Source organism: Ictidomys tridecemlineatus (assembly GCF_052094955.1).
Source record: "Ictidomys tridecemlineatus isolate mIctTri1 chromosome 12 unlocalized genomic scaffold, mIctTri1.hap1 SUPER_12_unloc_4, whole genome shotgun sequence".
In the NCBI taxonomy this organism is placed as follows: Eukaryota; Metazoa; Chordata; class Mammalia; order Rodentia; family Sciuridae; genus Ictidomys; species Ictidomys tridecemlineatus.
The window spans coordinates 523219-540841 of record NW_027520962.1 but is presented as its reverse complement, the minus strand read 5'-3'; the positions used below and the strand labels follow the sequence as shown (position 1 = coordinate 540841).

The 17623-nt window shown below is 44.4% G+C and overlaps 1 protein-coding gene across 1 annotated transcript in view; it reads right to left on the bottom strand.

The window, feature by feature from the left end:
* The window catches only part of LOC144372325 (acyl-coenzyme A oxidase-like protein), a 105660-nt gene that overhangs the window by 18498 nt on the left and 69539 nt on the right, over window positions 1–17623 (bottom strand). The window lies entirely within an intron of this gene.

Below are 17623 nucleotides of genomic sequence, written 5' to 3'. Positions count from 1 at the left end.
GCCCTCTGTTCACCCACAACTGGACCACACTGCTTCACCCTTCAGTGTCTTCATACATTTCCCTTTTCCTGGATTGTCTTTCCCTTTCTTTATTTCTGAAATAATTTATTTTTGTCCTTAAAAATGAAGAACATACTGTCTTTGGGGAACTCTTCTCTGAATGGCTTGAGTTAACCTTGGTGATTTTCTCAGGTCCTGCCCATAACTCCTTGAAAGCACTTACTTCATATTGATTGTATGTGCTATTTTCTAGTCCTTCGGCTTCCTAACCCTCTGCATGCCTCTAATTGACCCCAACTGACTCTAGAGGGACAGAAAGATAACTCAGGAAACAGAACTATGAAAAGCAATATCCAGTTGGTATCAGCAAAGAGATTACAGCACAATTGCACTTACAGAAGATAACATACTAATATAGAAAAAATAAATAAGAGGAAAAGCTCTTCAAGGTTAAACATAACTGTGCAAACAAACTATGCAATCAGAAAAATGTTCAGAATATAGAGTAACTCCTGTAGGAAAATATGAGGGGAAAATCAAGAGAGGCACTCAAGCTAAAAGTTCAACCTCCCAACAATTAGAGTTCTGAGAAAACAGAAAAATGGGATAAAAAAGAATTACTGAAGAACTACTAGAAGAAAAGTTTCCAGAAAAACAAGAGACAAACTTCCACACTGAGGCATCCTATTGAGAGTCAAGCAGGTAGGAAGAAAAGAAAACTTGTACATTGTTGGTGGGGCTGCAATACAACTACTCTGGAAAGCAGTGTGGAGATTCCTCAAAAAACTAGGGATGGAATCACCAGATCACTCAGTTATCCCACTCCTGGGTATTTTTCCAAAATATTTAAAATTGGCATACTAAAGTGCCATAGCCACATCAATGTTTATAGCAACACAATTCAAAATAAGTGAATTATGAAATCAACCCAGGTGCCTGTCAATAGATGAATGGATTAAGAAATTATGATATATACATTATATAATATAGATATGTAATATACACATATATTATGGCATTCACTGGTAAATGCATTGAAATAGAGAATCTCATGCTTAGTGAAATTAGCTGAACTCAAACTCAAAGGTTGAATGTTTTCTCTCATATGTGGAAGTTAGAGTAAAATAAAGAGGGAGGGAAGGATTAGATAACATACAGAACCAATCAAATACAAATTAGTAGATGACTGAAAGGACGTCTAGGTAGAGAAAGAGAATGGGAGACAGGAGGGAGAACAGGAGGGAAAAGGAGGAGGGAAAGGGGGGGATCATGAACAGAAATCCATTTCCATGCAAGTATGAGTTTGTTGGGATGAACCCCACTACTATGTGTAACCATAAAGCTATAATAATAATAATAATAACAATAATAATAATAAATTGTGATAAGCAAAAAGTGAGACGTGGGAACATCATTGAAAAAATTCAAACAGTCAAAAGACATAGGCTAGTAGAATGGATTAAAAAAAAGATCCAACAATATGCTGCCTACAGGAGAAACATCTGATAGGAAAAGACATACACAGACTGAAGGTGAAAGGTTGCAAAAAATTATATCACTCATACGGACCCCAGAAGCAAGCAGGGGTGTCCATACTCATATCAAATAAAATAGACTTCAAGCCAAAGTTAATCAAAAGGGATAAACAAGGACACTACATACTGCTCAAGGGAACCATACACCAACAAGACTTGACGATCATTAATATATATGCCCCAAACAATGGTGCAGCTACGTTCATCAAACAAACTCTTCTCAAGTTCAAGAGTCAAGTAGACCACAACACAATAATCATGGGAGATTTTTTTTTATTGTTGGTTGTTCAAAACATTACATAGTTCTTGATATATCATATTTCACACTTTGATTCAAGTGGGTTATGAACTCCCATTTTTACCCCGTATACAGACTGCAGAATCACATCAGTTATACTTCCATTGATTTACATATTGCCATACTAGTGTCTGTTGTGTTCTGCTGCCTTTGTTATCCTCTACTATCCTCCCTCCCCTGCCCCCCTCCCCTCTTCTCTCTCTATCCCCTCTACTGTAATTCATTTCTCCCCCTTGTATTATTTTTCCCTTTCCCATCACTTCCTCTTGTATGTAATTTTGTATAACCCTGAGGGTCTCCTTCAATTTCTATGCAATTTCCCTTCTCTCTCCCTGTCCCTCCCACCTCTCATCCCTGTTTAATGTTAATCTTCTTCTCATGCTCTTTGTCCCTACTCTGTTCTTAGTTACTCTCCTTATATCAAAGAAGACATTTGGCATTTGTTTTTTAGGGATTGGCTGGCTTCACTTAGCATAATCTGCTCTAATGCCATCCATTTCCCTCCAAATTCTATGGTTTTGTCATTTTTTAATGCAGAGTAATACTCCATTGTGTAAAAATGCCACATTTTTTTTTTACCCATTGTCTATTGAAGGGCATCTAGGTTGGTTCCACAGTCTTGCTATTGTGAATTGTGCTGCTATGAACATCGATGTAGCAGTGTCCCTGTAGCATGCTCTTTTAAGGTCTTTAGGGAATAGACTGAGAAGGGGAATAGCTGGGTCAAATTGTGGTTCCATTCCCAGCTTTCCAAGAAATCTCCATACTGCTTTCCAAATTGGCCTCACCAATTTGCAGTCCCACCAACAATGAACAAGTGTACCCTTTTCCCCACATCCTCGCCAGCACTTGTTGTTGTTTGACTTCAGAATGGCTGCCAATCTTACTGGAGTGAGATGGTATCTTAGGGTGGTTTTGATTTGCAATTCTCTGACTGCTAGAGATGGTGAGCATTTTTTCATGTACTTGTTGATTGATTGTATGTCCTCCTCTGAGAAGTGTCTGTTCAGGTCCTTGGCCCATTTGTTGATTGGGTTATTTGTTATCTTATTGTCTAATTTTTTGAGTTCTTTGTATACTCTGGATATTAGGGCTCTATCTGAAGTGTGAGGAGTAAAGATTTGTTCCCAGGATGTAGGCTCCCTATTTATCTCTCTTATTGTTTCTTTTGCTGAGAAAAAACTTTTTAGTTTGAATAAGTCTCATTTGTTGATTCTAGTTATTAACTCTTGTGCTATGGGTGTCCTATTGAGGAATTTGGAGCCCGACCCCACAGTATATAGATCGTAGCCAACTTTTTCTTCTATCAGACACAGTGTCTCTGATTTGATATCAAGCTCCTCGATCCAATTTGAGTTAACTTTTGTGCATGGCGAGAAAAAGGGATTCAGTTTCATTTTGATGCATATGGATTTCCAGTTTTCCCAGCACCATTTGTTGAAGATGCTATCCTTCCTCCATTGCATGCTTTTAGCCCCTTTATCAAATATAAGATAGTTGTAGTTTTGTGGATTGGTTTCTGTGTCCTCTATTCTGTACCATTGGTCCACCCACCTGTTTTGGTACCAGTACCATGCTGTTTTTGTTACTATTTCTCTGTAGTATAGTTTGAAGTCTGGTATTGCTATACCACCTGATTCACATTTCCTGCTTAGCATTGTTTTTGCTATTCTGGGTCTTTTATTTTTCCATATGAATTTCATGATTGCTTTCTCTATTTCTACAAGAAATGCCATTGGGATTTTGATTGGCATTGCATTAAACCTATAGAGAACTTTTGGTAATATCGCCATTTTGATGATGTTAGTTCTGTCTATCCAATCATGGGAGATTTTAACACACCTCTCTCACCACTGGACAGATCTTCCAAACAAAAGTTGAATAAAGAAATTATAGAGCTCTATAATACAATTAATAATTTAGACTTAATTGATATATACAGAGTATACCACCCAACATCAAGTGGATACACTTTCTTTTCAGCAGCACATGGATCCTTCTCAAAAATAGACCATATATTATGTTACAGGGCAAATCTTAGCAATTACAAAGGAGTTGAGATACTACCATGCATTTTATCTGATCATAATAAAATGAAATTGGAAATCAATAATAAAATGAGAAAGGAAAAATCCTACATCACATGGAGATTAAACAATATGCTACTGAATGAACAAAGGGTTACAGAAGACATCAAAAAGGAAATTAAAAAATTCTTAGAGGTAAATGAAAACTCAGACACAACATATCGAAATCTCTAGGACACTATGAAAGCAGTACTAAGAGGAAAATTCATTTCATGGAGTTCATTCCTTAAAAGAAGGAAAAGCCAACAAATAAATGACCTCACACTACACCTCTAAGCCTTAGAAAAAGAAGAACAAATCAGCAGCAAATACAGTAGAAGGCAAAAAATAATTAAAATTAGAGCTGAAATAAATGAAATCAAAACAAAAGAAACAATAAAAAAAATAATAAAACTAAAAGTTGGTTCTTTGAAAAAATAAATAAGATTGATAGACCACTAGCCACGCTAACAAAGAGAAGAAGAGAGAGAACCCAAATTACTAGCTTACGGGATGAAAAAGGCAACATCACAACAGACAATTCAGAAATACAGAAGATAATTAGAAATTATTTTGAAACCCTATACTCTAATAAAATAGAAGATAGTGAAGGCATTGATAATTTTCTTAAGACATGTGAACTACCCAGATTGAGTCAGGAAGATATAAACAACCTAAACAGACCAATACCAAGTGAGGAAATAGAAGAAGCCATCAAAAAACTAGCAACCAAGAAAAGTCCAGGACCGGATGGGATATACAGCAGAGTTTTACAAGAACTTTAACAAAGAACTAATACCAATACTCCACAATCTATTTCAGGAGATAGAAAAAGAGGGAGAACTTCCAAATTCATTCTATGAGGCCAATATCACCCTGATCCCCAAACCAGATAAAGACACCTCAAAGAAAGAAAACTACAGACCAATATCCCTAATGAATTTAGATGCAAAAATCCTCAATAAAATTCTGGCAAATCGTATACAAAAACATATCAAAAAGATCGTGCATGGGCTGGGGATGTGGCTCAAGCGGTAGCGCGCTCGTCTGGCATGCGTGCGGCCCGGGTTCGATCCTCAGCACCACATACCAACAAAGATGTTGTGTCCGCCGAGAACTAAAAAATAAATATTAAAAATTTTCTCTCTCTCTCTCTCTCTCTCTCTCTCTCTCTCTCTCTCTCTCTCTCTCTCGTCTCTCACTCTCTCTTTAAAAAAAAAAAAAAAAAAGATCGTGCATCATGATCAAGTAGGATTCATCCCTGGGATGCAAGGCTGGTTCAATATACAGAAATCAATAAATGTTTTTCACCACATCAATAGACTTAAAGATAAGAACCATATGATCATCTCGATAGATGCAGAAAAAGCATTCAACAAAGTACAGCATTCCTTTATGTTCAAAACATTAGAAAAACTAGGGATAACAGGAACTTACCTCAACATTATAAAAGCTATATATGCTAAGGCTCAGGCTAGCATCATTCTAAATGGAGAAAAACTGAAGGTATTCCCTCTAAAATCTGGAACAAGACAGGGATGCCCTCTATCACCACTTCTATTCAACATAGTTCTCGAAATACTGGCCAGAGCAATTAGACAGACAAAAGAAATTAAAGCATTAAGATAGGAAAAGAAGAACTTAAATTATCACTATTTGCGGATGATATGATCCTATACCTAGAAGACACAAAAGGGTCTACAAAGAAACTACTAGAGTTAATAAATTAATTCAGCAAAGTGGCAGGATATAAAATCAACATGCATAAATCAAAGGCATTCCTGTATATCAGCGACAAATCTTCTGAACTGGAAATGAGGAAAACCACCCCATTCACAATATCCTCAAAAAAAAAAAACTTGGGAATCAACCTAACAAAAGAGGTGAAAGATTTATACAATGAAAACTACATAACCCTAAAGAGAGAAATAGAAGATCTTAGAAGATGGAAAAATATACCCTGTTCATGGATAGGCAGAACTAACATCATCAAAATGGCGATATTACCAAAAGTTCTCTATAGGTTTAATGCAATGCCAATTAAAATCCCAATGGCATATGGTATAGAAATAGATAAAGCAATTATGAAATTCATATGGAAAAATAAAAGACCCAGAATAGCAAAAGCAATTCTAAGCAGGAAGTGTGAATCAGGAGGTGTAGCAACACCAGATTTCAAACTATACTACAGAGCAATAGTAACAAAAACAGCATGGTACTGGTACCAAAACAGGCAGGTGGACCAATGGTATAGAATAGAGGACACAGAAACCAATCCACAAAATTACAACTATCTTATATTCGATAAAGGGGCTAAAAGCATGCAATGAAGGAAGGATAGCATCTTCAACAAATGGTGCTGGGAAAACTGGAAATCCATATGCATCAAAATGAAACTGAATCCCTTTTTCTCGCCATGCACAAAAGTTAACTCAAATTGGATCGAGGAGCTTGATATCAAATCAGAGACACTGTGTCTGATAGAAGAAAAAGTTGGCTACGATCTATATACTGTGGGGTCGGGCTCCAAATTCCTCAATAGGACACCCATAGCACAAGAGTTAATAACTAGAATCAACAAATGAGACTTATTCAAACTAAAAAGTTTTTTCTCAGCAAAAGAAACAATAAGAGAGATAAATAGGGAGCCTACATCCTGGGAACAAATCTTTACTCCTCACACTTCAGATAGAGCCCTAATATCCAGAGTATACAAAGAACTCAAAAAATTAGACAATAAGATAACAAATAACCCAATCAACAAATGGGCCAAGGACCTGAACAGACACTTCTCAGAGGAGGACATACAATCAATCAACAAGTACATGAAAAAATGCTCACCATCTCTAGCAGTCAGAGAAATGCAAATCAAAACCACCCTAAGATACCATCTCACTCCAGTAAGATTGGCAGCCATTCTGAAGTCAAACAACAACAAGTGCTGGCGAGGATGTGGGGAAAAGGGTACACTTGTTCATTGTTGGTGGGACTGCAAATTGGTGAGGCCAATTTGGAAAGCAGTATGGAGATTCCTGGGAAAGCTGGGAATGGAACCACCATTTGACACAGCTATTGCCCTTCTCCGACTATTCCCTGAAGAACTTAAAAGAGCGTACTACAGGGATACTGCCACATCCATGTTCATAGCAGCACAATTCACAATAGCTAAACTGTGGAACCAACCCAGATGCCCTTCAATAGATGAATGGATAAAAAAAAAAAATGTGGCATTTATACAGAATGGAGTACTACGCAGCACTAAAAAATGACAAAATCATGGAATTTGCAGGGAAATGGATGGCACTAGAGCAGATTATGTTAAGTGAAGCTAGCCAGTCCCTAAAAAACAAATGCCAAATGTCTTCTTTGATATAATGAGAGCAACTAAGAACAGAGCAGGGAGGAAGAGCAGGAGGAAAAGATTAACATTAAACAGAGACATGAGATAGGAGGGAAAGGGAGAGAAAAGGGAAATTGCATGGAAATGGAAGGAGACCCTCAATGTTATATAAAATTACATATAAGAGGTTGTGAGGGGAATGGGGAAAAATAATACAAGGAGAGAAATGAATTACAGTAGATGGGGTAGAGAGAGAAGATGTGAGGGAAGGGGAGGGGGGATAGTAGAGGATAGGAAAGGTAGCAGAATACAACAGTTACTAAAATGGCATTATGTAAAAATGTGGATGTATAACCAATGTGATTCTGCAATCTTTGTAATGTTTTGAACAACCAATAAAATAAAATAAAGAAAGAAAGAAAAAAAAAGAAAAATTCATACAAATAGTTTGCAGAGATAACTTTCAGGTAACAACAGAGGAAAACAGGATTTTCCGTGAGTGGATCTAATGCAAGAAGATAATGGAGCAACACCCTGAAAGAAAATTATTTTCAAGTTAAAAGTCTCAGCTAAAATGTCAATCAAATGTGAAGGCAAAATGCAGAACATTTCAGACATACAAGGAATCAAAACATTATCATCCACACACCCTTCCATAAGATATTACTTCTATACATATCACAATAAAACCAGAGAAAACCCAACCAAAAAGATAATAGAGGATTTGGAAAAGTTTTTTTACTTCAAAAAATCTTGCAAAAAAAATACTTAGATGATGATTGCTATAGATCACATCAGATATAATTAGTCAAGATTAAAATTAAAAAATCAGTGGGCATCATTAGATCTTCAATGAGAATAATGGATGGATTCTATGTAACAGGCAAAAAGAATCAGAAGCTAGAAGACACTATTGTTATGGTGTTGAAGACATATATTTTTTTCTCCTAACAAGAAAAAAGAAAGGCAATTTAAAATTCCAGGAGAAATCAAAAACAAAAATACAATTACAAAATACAATTATCTAAATATCAAGCAAACAAAAACATGACAGGATTTTCAGTAATTCGCAGAGTATGAGAAAAGTGATTCCATTTGACCTAGAAGCTAGGAATAGTGTTGTTCTTCAAAACTGTAACAGTGTTTTGACACTTGGTATATAGAGTAGAAATATGAGCCTCACAGACTACATGGAACCGTGAACAAGACTGGCCTTAATAATATAATCAAAGGTCCAAAAGCTAGATGATGGTCCTAGAAAATATTTTTAAATGCTTCAGTCTTGACAGCATACAAATGAATGGTTCAGCAGACAGAAGTGGAGAGGGAAGGAGTCAAGATATGAAGTGGTTAGGATGGGAAATGGAGGTCCAGGATATTTATAACTAACCCATTAGTTCTTGGGAGAATTAAAATTAATAATGTAAACATCAAAAATTGTGAAGGGGAAAAAAGTGAAACAAGAGGTAAAGGCAGGATGTTGTGTGACTAGATTCTCATCTGTCACAGCAGAGAGGCAGAAATGTCTAAAGTTAATAAATCAAGAAATGTAGAACACATACTTAACAACCAACCATTTGCTTCTCAGAGAATATAAGGGCTTTGTGGACGTAAATTTAAATGGACCACTTTACTTCTTAAAATTTATCTAAGCAAGTACAGACTTTGTTTGCCTTATTAAATTTCATTGTAGTAGGCAGAGATGTTCAAAATCATTCCATTGACTTGAGCCAAAAAATAAAATAAAATAAAATTCCCCTGGCTACAATAAACGTCCATCATAATGGTCTTTTTCCCATAAAGAACATCAATATGAAGGCTGGAACAACCCGCCTCCCCCCATCCTGCTGCCAGCCCAGAGATGCTCAGGGCCACAGGGACCGAGAGCTGCCAGGCAAAGTTGGCAGTGCCACTAAAAACTAAATCAGGTCCCAGGTCCCAGTGGGGAAGGAGGCCTGGATTCCAGCCCGGCCACTCACCATTTGGCTTCTGCCAAATCCCAGTTTGGGTGGAATCTCCATGTTTTCCAGTGTGGACACCACGTTTTTTAAATTTTGGGTTTGATTCGGTTAACCAAAGCAAATACTAGGCGGTCTAGGAGCACCAGGGATCAGGACTGGCACAGGACCCTCAAAGACCTCCTGCTTGAGGACCACAGAAGCCATCCTGGTGTTGGGCATGGGCCGGGCCCCAGAGCCAGACTGCTGGAGTGTGAGCCCTGCAGATCTGCGCCAACTGTTATATCTTCCTATGTCTCTGCTTCCTCATCTACAAAGTGGGAGTCAAGAAAGCACCCATCTCACAGGACCACTGAGGCCATCAAATGGGTAATTATGTGTGAAATGCTCAGACCATGGTCCCTGAATAGGAAGCACTCAATACAAATGAGTGGATCCCTTTATGTGATCTACTAAAGGAAGGGACAAAGGAATGGAGTGAAGGAGAGGGACGGTGATCTTCACCAGGACACATCCTCTGTGGAAAATCAAATTTCAGGCAGGAAAGCTGCTGAGGATGACGATGGGCCAGCCATCAACCATCCAAGCTGACCTTGCAGACCATGATCCCCAGAGGCAGCTCTTGGGCCTCCAAAGGGCAGTGAAGCTCCTCTGAGCTGCAGCCCGGGCCCCTTTCTACCCGTTCCAGGCGAGCCAGCTGCTAGAGCCCAGGAAGGCCGGCCCCCTACTAAGAAGGACACACGGGGCACTCAGAGGCAGCTGCACAACCTCCCTCCCAGCTGCCCTGCCTACAACCCGGGCCTCAGGACGCTGGGGTCCCAATGCCTCTGCTGACTCAGTCAAAGGGAGCGGCGTTCCTTGAAACGTTGCCACAGTCACAAGCATCTAACGTTCTCAGGCCACATCAAACAAGGAGGAATGCCCAAGGACTTTCCTTTCCTTCAGCACAGAAAACCCTACCCACCCTGTGCTCCCAGGCTGTCCCTCTGTGAATGTGACCCAGATACCCTACTCAGTAGGAACAGGGTGGATGCCAACTCTAGGCTGCCCTGCAGAGCCCCACCGACCTCACTTAGAACTCTTTCTGTAAGACACACAGTGGGGCTGCGGTGAGCTTAGTGGTAGAGCATGCGCCTTGCAAGTGTGAGGCCCTGGGTTCCATCCCCTAGCCTCCCCCACAAAAAAAAGACATGCTCTGGACCCTGATCTCTGAAGTCCCTTCCAACCAAGAAATATTGCCCGCTATCTCTCTATGACGTCTCTCCGTGTGGGGTGTCCTCCCTACCCCCCACCCTGTCTCCTCCTGCAGGTGTGATCCTGGAGCCCTCCCCACTTAGCTGTGGCTTCCTCTTACCTGGATCCACCTAGCTGTGGTTTCCTGTTACCTGGATCCGTCCCTGTCTCTGGAGGACACACCCCTGTTCCAGGTCACCCACTTCCACAGTGCTAAGAGGAAGACAGTCAACATGCACTCAGAATTGAAACAAATCCAAAATGGAAGCCTTCCAAGCATCTATTTCAAATCCTCATGCCATGTGCTGCTTATCTCTGGTTGTACTCATCTCTGCTCCTTGGTCTTTGGGGGACAGGGCAGTAGATAAATCTTTTAAAGAGACAAATGTTTAAATTTCAGTTGTTACAAACGTAAACAGCTTCCATAGAAACACCACAAAAATATTTAACCATTTTCATATCCACCCAAAATGCTGCAAGCTTATGTTTTTTTAAGAGACATTTATGAGTCAAATTCTGTCCTGAAGAGTCATCAAAATAACTCCACATCTTATTTACCATCTTGGTCTTGAGCCTAACAATTACTCAGCTGGTGAGCCTCGTTCTTTCATTGTCCACTTTTTAAAAAGCAGCACTTGTAACTGATAAGGAGCTAAATAAACTGGCAACAGCAAAATCCCAGCAGCTTCTGTCACACGGAAAGTAAATACAAAAATGTCAAAAGACGTGGGCAGCAGGTTGGTATTTGCCGCCCCCTGGTGGTCAGTTCTGGGAAGTTTCCACAACAGAGAAGGAAACTCCATACTCCCAGCGGCCAAGGAGGGAGCCTCATTCCATCCAGCTTTCCAACAGCTGAGCAAGTCTGGATCTTCTGCTCCCCACATTTGTTTGTGTGAGGACGCTGAAGGGGCAGCAGCGGCCTGAGCAGAAGGAGATGAACAGAGCGGCCCTGCCTCAAAGCATACTCAGCGTGACGGAGACAGGCCTGAGCTCCACTCTCCAACATAGCTCTGTGAAGACACATGCCAGGGACCCGCCAGGCCAACAGTGCCAAGCAAATGAGTGCCACTGAACTCTGCCCTGGCAACTTCAGCCAAACTCACACCGGGTGTAGGAGCATGCCTTTTCTGAACTGTGCACTAGGAACCCATGGCCTCCCCACTCTGTGCTCCATCATGCCAAGCCACACACGCTCATGGTTGGAAAGTTTCCACTCCTGCTGGCCCGCTGGAGGCCGTCCCTGCACTGAGCCCTCCTGTGTGCAAGACCTCAGAGATGCTGCTTAATCTGCCCTTTACTACTGGAAGAGACCAGGCTCTGGTGGATGGGGCTTGTCTCTGGCCTGTCCCACATACAGGCCTGATGGGTGGAGGTGTCTAAACTGTGGTGTCTGTAGGTAACTACTCTTTTCTAATATGTTCCACAGCTTCCTCCATTAACTACTAACTCATATGTTAATTGATCTTTGTGTTCAGAGTCTTTGTAGTGGAATGGGTGGGTAGATGGAGGCATGGATGAGTGGATGGCTGTGTGGATGGATGGGTAAGTGGATGAAAAGGTAGATGGATGAATGGGTGAGTGGATGAATGGATGGATGGATGCATGGATGGGTGCATGGATGGATGAATGCATGGATGGGCGGGTGGGTGGGTGGATGGATGGATGGATGAAGGCATGGATGGGTGGGTGGGTAGAAGAGGGAGTAAAAAGACTTCCACAGCATGCTCTAAGAGACCCTGCCCTGAGGCTGAATAAAAAGATACAATCCTTGCCCCACTGAATATCCTGTTAGTAATGGTAAGAATGAGATCAATTTAAGTTACAAGAAGAAATGAACACAAAGTGATTCCAGGAAAAATAGAAGTAGATGGCCTCACAGCAAGAAGAAAACATACAAAACCCTGAAAGTTTTGTAATGGTGGTCATAAAAACTGTAAGTACTAATTTGAGGGAGCTGAGTGCTCCTTGGCTCAGGGGAACATATCACAGCACCTGATTCACAGCCATCAGGACAGATGGGATGCCACACTCTGATACCAGCTGACCAGCTTCATCCCTGGCTGGTGACTGCAGCACACAGCACTGTGGCCAGCAGTCAGACACTACAGTGAGAACATCGGCACTGGGACATCCTGGAATGGCATCAGCGCCTGCTGTGCCTGCCAGTGCGACACAAACCGAGTGATTGCTCCAGTGCTCTCCTGGGGGTTGCAAGGCCCTCCCTGGCCTGAGACTAACCACCTCAGGCTCAGGAGCCCTGCACACCTGACCACCTTTCGGTTCTGATCCACTATGAACTAGCATCCAGTCAAACAGTCTTGGCAAAGTCATTCCAGAGTACTGTCAAATCCCTACCCAGAGAGGCCAGAGACCCCCTGAAAGAGTGGACTTTGCACTTTCCCCGGACCCTGCACTCATGCCCAGCAGTGCTCAGGACAGGCTGTACACCTGTGGCACATTCCAAGAGGTCCCAAGAGTCCCTCCTGAAACCAGTCTTCCCTCTGCGCTCCCGTCAGCTCCAGGAGGCTGCAGAAACACCGCCATCTTGCATACGGCAACCTTGTATGACTTGAAGATTGCCATCAGTCTCTCCACCCTTCTCTAAGACACATGCCCTTCACAGAACCCCAGGAGGATGGCCAAGTGGTGTGGGCCCTGCGGTCCCCAGCCCCCACTCAGGGCCAACACTGCTCACCCACGGCTGCTGCCCCACATCCTGCTCAGCCTCATAACTCACCTCAGCTCTAGGCAGCTTCTGCCAAGGGGTGAGCCTGAGTTACAAATCCTATTTGTCACCCTCAGAACCTCGGAGGTGATTTTAGCCAGCGGTCTGCCTGAGCTTGAGTAGGTAGGCTTCTGCAGGCCTTGTGATCCCAGCAGGGCAGGCGTCAAGGGCTTGGTGCCCGCAGACCCTCCTGCAAACCCTTCACATGACGTCCCTGCAGTCTAACAGCAGCTCTATTTCCAGAGAAGTGGAGATGCTCTTGGAGGTCGCACAGAGGCAGGTGCAAGCCCAGGGAGGCTGGCGCTCTGTGGCCTCCCAATGGCGTCTGGAGGGGGTAGGACTTGCCAGCTATTTCCATGCAGGCCAACTCCACTCCACTGGACTCAGCTGACAGCTTTACTGGGCACTCCTCTGCCTGGCTCAGCCCTGGGCTCTGGAATGAGGTGAGAAAGAGGACCCCAGCTCCACTGGCTGCTGTCTTGAACGCCCCCTGGGAGTCTTTCCTAACCTGGTTTATACTGGCGGTTCGGGACTTTTTGCAGTATGTCATTCTGTCCAGCGGCCATCCAGACCAAGTGTTCAAAACGCAGAAATTCATTTTCTCACAGTTCTGGAGGTTAGAGACCCAAGGTCAAGGTGCCAGCAGGTTAGTTTCTGACGAGGTCTCTCTTCCAGGCGTTTAGAGGACCACCTTCTCACTTTGTCCTCGTGTGGCCTTTCCTCTGGGTGCATGGGGACTGAGATCTCTGGTGTCTCCTCTTCACAGACACCATGCAAGTCTTATCAAATCAGGACCCTACCCCTATTCATTGCATCTTAGTTACCTCTCTATATACACAGTCTCCAAATACAGTCACATGAGGGTGGCCAAGTGTTATGGACTGCACTGTGACATGCCCCGCCCCAATTCATGGGGACGCCCTAATCCTCAAGGTGACTTTAACAAACACCAGCTGGTTGTAACTGAAGTAAAGGTTGCAAGAGGTTTGTGACGCCTTGGGCACAGGTGACACAGGGACCACATGCAGGCTGTGGCCTTTAAGAAGAGACAGCAGGAGCTCTGAAATGTATTTGAAAATGAGCAGCTCGTGCCATGCCCACCTGTGGAGGAAGCAGGGAACAGCAGGAGGGAAGGTCAGTGGGGAGAGGGGGCTGGTGGGGGAGAGCTTGGACTTGATCCTAGGGACGAGGTGGCTGGGATGGTGCCGGACACTTACGACTGCACCCATTTGTTGTGTGCAGAGTTCTCGGTGAACACGAGTCCAAGGAAACGGGGATGATTGCTGGGGAGGGGAGGGGCTCGGGAGGACTCCGCAGTCGCAGTCGAGGGGGAGTCTGGAGGCCTTTCCCAGGGACGGGTGGGCAGGACCCCTCCACAGCTTCAATGGCACCTGGGAACCTGCTAGAAACGCAGATTCTCTAGCCCCACCCCGGAGCTGCCAAGTCAGACACTCCCAGGATGGGACCCAGCTCCTAAGGGCATCCCTTAGAGAAACTCCTTTACAAGTGGGGACCAGCTCAAGATGAGCCAAAGTGCTGTCTCCGTGCAGAACCAATCCAAAGGGACAGACCTGGGTTCCACTTCCCACTCCCCCTTCTTCCCACCCCGCCCACTCACCCAGCACCAGCTCCCTCCCCCCCCAGCCCCTCCCTCCCGGCAATCATCTCCATTTCCCTGGCCTCCTGTCCTCACTAATCATTTAATCTGGCCTGGCATTTTGGACACATATTAGAGGACGGGGATTACAGTGAGCCTTTGAGGGAAAATCCAAGAGGACGGAGGCCTGCCGTGGCGGTGAGAGACAATCGTGGAAAAGAAGACATCTGGGCAAGGCCTGAAAGGCAGGGCATGCTTGACCTTGAGCGAATGTCACTGTGGAGAGCCACGGTGACAGTTTTCTAATACATCAAGAATGAATGTAGGACAGAGGGATCTGTTTTTCCACTCATTAGCAAGAGCAGACCCAGCAGGACCATCTTAGGTTTCAGCTGGGAAAACATCTGGGACCTGTTTGAGCCACAGGAGGAGGAGTTGCCGCCAAGGAGGCCTCTGAGCCCTTCCTCAATGGAGACTTGCATGGTGACATCACAGCCGCCAGGGCTGCTGTCCAGCCAGACGACATGGCAGGGCCTGGAACACACGGGGTCTGATCCCTGCCAGTCTCTGGGCAGGTTCCCCCTTACCCCAATGCTGTGGTCTGGATCTTATACAGCCTACAAAGGCCCACATATCAAAGGCTTGGTCACCAGCCTGTGACACTTCTGGTGGGTGGGGCCTAGTAGAAGGAAGTTAAGCCATTGTGGGCATGTCCTTGACAGGGATATTGGGACCCCTTCCCCTTCCTGTCTCTCTCTTTACACCCTGGCTGACAAAAGTTGATCAGTCTCCTCTGACTCTTCTCCACCCACAATGTGCTGTCTTTCCACAAGTCCAAAAGCAATAGGCCAACTGACCATGAACTGAAAGCTCTGAAACTGTGAGCCAGAATAAACCTTTTTTCTTCATAAGTTGATTATCTTGGGTATTTTGTTACTGTAACAGAAAGTTGACTAACACACTAAGCAATTCCTTTGAGTGGAAAGGTTGATATGGGCAGAGAAGGTGCCAATTCTGAGTTACCGTGTTCTGCTTTAGATACCCAGGAATCAAAGGGATTCTTCTCTCCTTCCCTCCTTCTGGGCATCTTTGCAAAACATTTCAGAATGCCTTACCAAGGCCAGGATTGAAGGTATGTGTTTCATGGGAAAGCCATTTATTCCTTTCCCACTGCCAATGCCTACCTTCCCAACAGCAGCAGCAGGAGCAACAACAACCAACGTGTCTCCATCAGCTCCAAGCTGTGGAGCATGCGTATGCATCCCTTTGTCCTGCCTCACCATCTTCCCAAGGCCCGCCTGAAGACAAGGACAGTGAGACTCAGAGAGGACCACTGACCTGCCCACAGCCCTGCTGCTGGTCACACGCGGGACGAGGCTGGAGCCCAGGGATCTCTGACTTCAGAGACTACGATTGTGATCATGACCATCCATTGCCAGGAAAAAAGCACGCACGTCAAATACCCAACGAGGAATCAGTCTGCACATGGCTCTTGGGGTGGACAGGTGCTGACCCCTGATTATGTCCAGAGGAACAGAGAACAAGAACCTCACCTGCCTGTGATCTCAATGACTTAAGGCTGAGGCAGAAGGATGGCAAGTTCCAGGCCAGCGTGGGCAACTTAGTGAGACTTTGTCTTAAAATAAAAAATAAAAAAAGGGGCTGGGGCTGAGGCTCAGAGGTAGAGCGCTCGCCTAGCATGTGTGAGGTACTGGGTTTGGTCCTCAGCAACACATAAGAATAAAATAAAGATACTGTGTCCACCTATAACTAAAAAACAAATATTTAAAAAAATTAAAAAGGACTGGGGATGTAACTCAGCAATAGAGCACCTCTGGGTTTAATCCCCAGGACCACAAAAATAAAACACAGAATCACCCCTTGGTCTCCTCTCCCGGAGCTATCCCCGTCGCACTGCGCCAGATCTGATGACATAGAGAACCAAGACTCTCCTGGAAGGTCGCCCCCTGCCTTGCCCTCACTGCCCACACCATAGGCCACGTGACCCCACACGGAGCTCAGGGAACCACCAGGCTTCTGGCAGCAGGAGCACCCTCACACCGTCACCCACTCCACACCTGTGGGGCACAGGGTCTCCCAGCAGCCTCTGCGGCCACCACCAGCATGCATCTGTCCTGTGTCCGTACTCTCCTCAGGATGCTCAGGGTGTGCTCTGAGGGCTGCAGGGGTGCTGGGGACAACTTCAGAAAGCCCGGGTCAGGCTCTTCCTCCGTCTCCTCTTTGATGCCACCCTGGACTCCTCTGCCTTCTCTCCTTCCCTCTTTCCTGAGCATGGCTGAAAGCATTTCTATTACTTTCTATTACAGACCTGAAGAACCAGTTTCCCTTGGCTCTTGGACGCCTCCTCATGAGGCTTTCCCAGGGCCTCGTTTGTCCGATGGTTCCTGACAGGGGACTTTAGAACACCCAACTGAGCCCACTGCAAGAGCCACTGCAAAACAAGCACAGGAATGGGCGCCACGGGAGGGGGCCACAGGAGGGCGCCGGGCTGCGGGCCGTCCTAGCATGTGCGCTTCCACCATTCAATGGCAGGAGGAGCACTGCTTGGGAAGCTGGGGCGGGGCAGGCGAAGGAGAAGTGAATTAAGAGAGATTGTCTGCTGTTCAGACATGTGTGACTGAAGTCAGGCCTGGAATTACAGGAATGTCACTCCTCTGGAGGGAAAGCTGGATTTAAGACACAAAGGCATATTCCTGCAGAATCTGTCTTCCTTGCAGCTTCACTAGGCTCAGGGGAGGTCATAGCGGGCTTTCCCTCACGCGAAGACGGAAGGGCCTGGAGAACACAGAAGTGTAGGCCCATGCGGAGGAGAGAAAGAACCTTCCAGAACTTTTCTCTCCTGCTGCTCTC